This window comes from Protopterus annectens, chromosome 4.part0 (assembly GCF_019279795.1).
Source record: "Protopterus annectens isolate FY-2018-M chromosome 4.part0, PAN1.0, whole genome shotgun sequence".
NCBI classification, from domain to species: Eukaryota; Metazoa; Chordata; order Ceratodontiformes; family Protopteridae; genus Protopterus; species Protopterus annectens.
The window spans coordinates 344,982,703-344,989,094 of record NC_056733.1 but is presented as its reverse complement, the minus strand read 5'-3'; positions in this window follow the sequence as shown (position 1 = coordinate 344,989,094).

Sequence of the window (6,392 nt, the reverse complement as noted above, 5' to 3'; positions counted from 1 at the left end):
CAACAAACATCATAGTCAGTCTTTACTGCCACGTACATAACCTAATTCATTATTTTGGAGGCTTTTAAGTTTCTTCCTCTTATTCTTTCTTTACTGCAAAAATGATATATTTATTAAAACCTGTACAAATCAGTATTTATTCTAATGCAGCAACCAAAGGTAATTGTACTCCTCTTCCTAAGACACAGATAGCGACACAAAGAAGGTATGCTATGTCTCCAAAGGAATTGGAGTCTTAATTATATTTAGGAAAACACATTATAGATAAGAAGATTAGCAGTAAAGGATAACTTTATGAGGGAATAAGGGCAGAAATTGCAACTAAATTTACAGTTAAGTTAAGCATTATAATTAGAACCATTATAGTTAGTGACACAGGCAATATATGGAGAAAACATTAAAGGTGGGTTTATATTTATAGTGGAGGTTACTTAGGTTCATGGATAGAGTTAAGAAAGTCAGCAGGAGGGACACAAATGACAATATTTGAGTAATAGTTGTGGTAAATGTGAGAGAGAGAGAGAGAGAGAGAGAGAGAGAGAGAAAACTATTCTGATTATTGTCTTTGTTCGCTTAAGAATTAAGACATAGTGAGCGCTATTCCATATGTGGAGAAGAATACACTAAAAATTATCAACTGTTTGTTGACAGTTACATATGTGGAGAAGAATACACTGAAATATATCAACAAAAGAAAGAACCATGGCAAAACAAGGTGAACTGTTGGTGTGCAGAAAAAATGCAATGAAAAAAAACTAATTTAGAATCTGCAAAGGACACAAATAATTGATCTATCTTCCTTAATTCCTTTGTTCCATGTAAGTAAAAACATAATTGTTTGCGGGCATCCAATAAATGCAACATATATTCACCTTTGGTCGTAAAATTAGGAAAAAAGACTGGCAGAATTGGTTAATATTGGATTCTGGCACCACCTTAGGAAGGAAAGAAGGGTTGGTGCATAATGATACGCTATCCTTATGAAAAATCAAGTTGGGAGGGTTGAGGACAATGTTTGAAGCTCTGAAATTCTTCTAGCGAAGTAATGACCACTAGAAAAACAGTTTTCCAGGTTAGAAATTTAAGATCATGATTTGTTGCTGGTTAAAAAGGGGACTGAATTAAGGCCTGCGGTACCAGATTTAAATCCCATGGTGGAGCAGGGTCTTTATAGGGAGGTCTCAACAGGACAGTCTTCTTCTTCTTTTGGCTTTTCATGGTTAGAGGTCACCACAGCAGATCACATGTCTGCTCATGATTGGCAGTGGAGTTTTACGGTGTCAAGTTGCCAGCCCTGCGCCCAACCTTCCACAGAAGGCACACACACACATGCACTCACACCTAGGGCCAATTTAGAGTGTCCAATCCACCTACAGCATGTCTTTAGGATGTGGGAGGAAAATGGAGCATCCGGAGGAAACCCATGTGACCACAGGGAGGACATGCAGACTCTGCACAGAAGGCACCCCAGTCGAGGAATGAACCGGAGAACCTTGTGCTGTGAGGCAACAATGCTAACCGCTGCACCACCGTGGCCGCCCAAATCTCAACAGGACAGTAACTCTCAAAAAAAGCCTTACAGAGCTTAGATGAAGCCAAGGAAGAATTTTCAAACCCAATAAGAAAGTTGGAAATTGTTGACAAATGAAGTCTAATTGTTGAGGAGCTACCTCCATCATTAAAAACCATTGCCAAAATCTCAAGGACACTGTACAGGGGCTGAGAAGGGGTCAATACATTTCTGATGTGCCCAAAAAACTAACCTTTTCCATATACTCCTGTAAAGTTTTCTTGTAGAAGCCTTATTGGAAGATAAAAATATATAACAGACAAGGGAAGAGAGCATCAGTTGTCTGGCTATTAATGGAATTGGAGAAATCACTCTGCTATCTTCAGGTTTGAAATATCTGGATGAATCATGCTTGTTGGGTGAGACAGGAGGTCTGGAATCAGATCCAGAATCCAAGGTGGGTAAAGGAGATGAGGCCAAAGGAAGGGGAACCAAATCTGGCAAGGCCAGTAAGGTGCAATGAGGATGACTTTACTCTTCAACCGGGCAGTTTTCTGCAGAAATTTTGGAATTTGGGGAGTTGGTTGGTAAGCATATAGGAGACCAGGGGCCAGTCGTAGAGCATCCCTCGGTGACTCCCCTGGTGTGAGGATCAGAATAAAGAAGCTGTAGCACTTGTTGTTTAGGGGAGAAACAAAAAGATTTCAACAAGGCTGGCCCAATTTGCAGAAAATCATTTCTGTCACTTTCATGTTGAGAAACCACTCGTGAGGTAGTAGAATGGGCATGCTCAATTTGTCTGCTATCATGTTGGACCTCCCCAGAATGTGCATTGCTATCAGAAAGTGGATGAAAGAGATACTCCGAGGTTTTCTGAACACAAGGGGTTAGACCTTGTTCCTCCTTGTTTATTTATGCACCAGACACTGACATGTTGTTTGTCTGTATTGCAATTGTCCCAAAAGGGAGATAGTCTTGAAAAGCCTGCAATGCTAAGAGAACTGCTGTCATTTCCAGGACATTGATATGTGTATTGACCTTTTCAGGGGACCAAGTGCCTTGAACTGTCTTCTCCATGAAGTGCCCCTCTACCCAATCTAAGAAGTGTCCATAGTCAGTACAGCCTTGGGCTGAGCGAAAATGAAAGGGTGGCCTTGTAGAACTTGATCTGATTGAATCCACCACCAAAGGTATTGCCTGAGTGATTCTTATTTGGGCTGACATGCATTGTTAAAGAATCAACCATTATGTCTGTTAACATACATTGAATCATTCCTATATGAAATCTTGCAAGAGGAACTAAAATTATAGCTGCTGACATTGACCCCAAAGCGTAAAGAATCAAATGGGCTGAAATTATGGTACTGTGAATTATTTTTCTGACCTGGAATATGACAGTCTGCACTCTTGAGAGGAAGAGAAGCTGTTAATCAGACTGCATTGCAAATCGCTCCTATGAATTCCAGTGTTTGGTTTGCAAGCAGTCAAGCTGGTGTATAACAATCATGCCAGTAGGTGTGGGCATAAGTGCCTGAAGGGGAACTATCACTTGATGGTACTACTGGTGTTCAGGAGAACAGAAATGACAGTGGAAAGGCATGGCACTGGGAACCTTTCACTGCCATTCATGCTATCCTGGCTTATATACTACAAAACGACTTATGTTAGAGTAAGGATATGAGCATGTGTGTGACACTGCATGGGATGGGAATTCCCTACTGAACAATTCAGTATCAATAACCAGAGCTGCACCTGCGTTAGTGACACAGAGATGTGGTGCTGAAAACACCTTGCGAGTGTGGAGGATATTCCTGAAGAGGATGCCATGATTTTCCTCCACTATGGTTTAGGTAGGGCATATGTATGCACTTGCACTAAAGAAAGGAATGGTGAAGAATACCAGAGGCATGGATTAAGGATTTAACCAAGGAGTAGAAAAGTGTGAAAGCCTCTGAACCACAAACATTTTTTTTAACTTGAGTGGAAACACCATTGATATGTAAGAATATATTTTACATAAGTGGTCTTGTATTAACATTAAGTTAACTAAGCTTTTCCCAGGGACAGTGATGTAGGTACTGGAGATGTGAGTGTTTCAACGATTCAATTTAACATATGGGCTAGGATTGCCCAAATATATGGCCAGTTTAGAGAATTATAGTTTTTTTTTCAAGAAACATGATTCTAAAAATAGTGAAACTAACCTATTAGTCCAGCAAAAACTTAAAATTAGATGGAATCAACAGCACAGGAAACGCAAGATGATAATACATATTGACCCATGCATTGCAAAGAACTCTGTAGACAAAACATGAAAATACACACACCTGTTTAGAACAGCAGGCTTTTAATTTGTGTGCTTTAAATATTAAAATACCTCAACCAACTTTCAGCAGCTGAGCTCCAACACTTAAATGTTAATGTAAAATGTTAGGTAATAATCACACTGATCTACATAAAACATGTATTTTAAATGTATGCTCAGGAGGGACTACTCAGAATAACCAGAAATCTACATATGAGTTGTTTGGAAGGGGAACCTTTGATACGCATACAATACTATCAATGATGTTATCACACCAATGTCTTACAACTGCACACTTTCAGATCATACAGAAAAAAATCTACGTTGTTTTGATCACATTTCCAGGATTTGCCACATTTCTCACTCCTTCATCCTGTATTTTGTTATGGTGGGGTGTGCAGTTGTCACTGATAAAATTCTTACAGACTGAGAAAGTAGATAATGGCGAAGTCTACTCTGGGCATTATATAATAAAGCCTGTGTTCAAGATTTGCTAGATATGAATTGGTTTATTATGAGTACATATGTACGTATGTATGTTTTCAAATTGAAAAGTTCATCTATATGCTGACCTAATATTCCTATATGGGTTTAAGTTTAATGGTCCTAGGTATAACATAAGCTTATTGACAACTTACTAAATTATTGCATACAGATGCATATATTGCCAGCATTGTACTGGTTGGTTGTATCTTAATATAATTAATTGCTTTAATACTACTGTTCTGAAAGTCCAAATATCGTGTATGCATGTATATACTTAAAATATGGGTTAACCTAAATGCAATAAACTGTAATGGGGGGTAAGATAGTTTTTTTTATATTTTCTATCCATTTACTTGTGTCAAAACATTCCATCCAGAAGTCCAATCCATCAAAGTCCTCGATTTTGCTAGATGAGTTGTTAAGTGTTAGAACAGATAATTTGTCAGTAACAGTTAATGTTATTATTATCCATATAAGCATAGGGTATGCATATTGTCTTGTATATTACCACATAACTTTTATAGCTGCATTACAGAAAGTACTCCAAAGTATAATTTTGCCTTTGTTTTTGAAGAACAAATTCCAACTAGTTCTAGTGAGTTACCGTTTCAGTTTATTAATTTAGTTACTTATTTATGCATACATGCATATATGTTCTGTTTACTGGGTTAGCACCTCCAAGCCAATAGCCTATTTTCATGGGAACCCAAATTGGTGTTTTATACTGAGTAGAAGAAATTTAGCCAGGGCACAGTGAAAATGATTCTCCTCCTTTACATGTGAAATATGTCAGGAAATGACTGGCGCAGTCGTAGCAGAAGGGTGCATTTCAGAATATGAAACCTGTAAGCATAGTAATGAAGGAGTGGAAGTCCTTACATTAACATTGGGTGGTCTAAGCACTTGACAAATGTTTTTTAATAATGAACCTTAAGTGGAAGATGATAAAGATGCTTTATAGGATGCTACCATGAACAGAATTGAGGAAAGTTTCTGAACTAGTTAATGGGCTGGATTTTTCAGAAGATTTATATCTGACTATAATTTGGTGAGTTGTAGCCTGTCTCAGTCCATTACTGTGGTCACTGACTAATAGCAACGAGTGCAGAATTCTCTCTGAGGACAGATCAAGCACTTCTGATAATGTCTGGACAATGGAAGTGATTTCAGGTGACAAATACATCCACAAATGTTTGTAGAGGTTGTAAGAAAATGGTGTGGATTACAGGTCAGTGTTGGAACAGATTAGAGATTGAGCAAAGGCACTTTCTACAGCAATTGTGTAAATTACAGTTCAGTACCCCCATAGCCAGATAACATTTTTTGGCACAAAAGTTGTACAAACTGTGGACATTTCTATTTTGCAGGTGCTTGCAGTAATATATTTTTCAAAACTGACTACATACAACTTACGTTTAGTGACAGAAGAGGCTTTGCAGACTATAGTGCATAATTTGAAGGAAAGAAATAGAATGCTACTAAGTTCTTTTCTGGTCTACAGTTTATACCTAAATCATTGCAAAACAATTTAGTCGTAGGCCTAGAACACTTACTTCACAGAAATGAAGTTGTTCTTTGGTCAAGCAGTTCATCATTTGTAACATGTTAAAGAAAGCTTAGAAATACAGATTGGGAGATGGTAAGGGATTATTTGATTATTGGTAGGTGACCAGCTAAAATATACTTAAAACCAACTGCATGTGGGAGGAAGTGAGCACATGCTTCATTATGTCACTTTAGAAGAAATTACCATCAGTTAATTTGTATAGGCTGTGGACAGGAGGAACATTCATTAGAAGACTTTGAGGAGAAGTGTAGTGGGTGTAATAGCTTAGAATATTTTGGGTGCTGTGCCCAAAACATAATCAAGTAAAATAATCTGTGAATGAGTGACAGCTGAAAACAATGGGCTTTGTGGTACTGCGGCTCTTATCAGACAGATAATACAAGGTATTCTTCATTAGATAAAAGTGGGAGGTTCGCATAATTGTTATAGTGTTTACCTTACAGACAGATGGAGCAGGGTTTGATTCTCACATAAGGTAAATGGCTAGGCTTAAAATGTCCCACAAGGGTATTTAGCCTAGTATG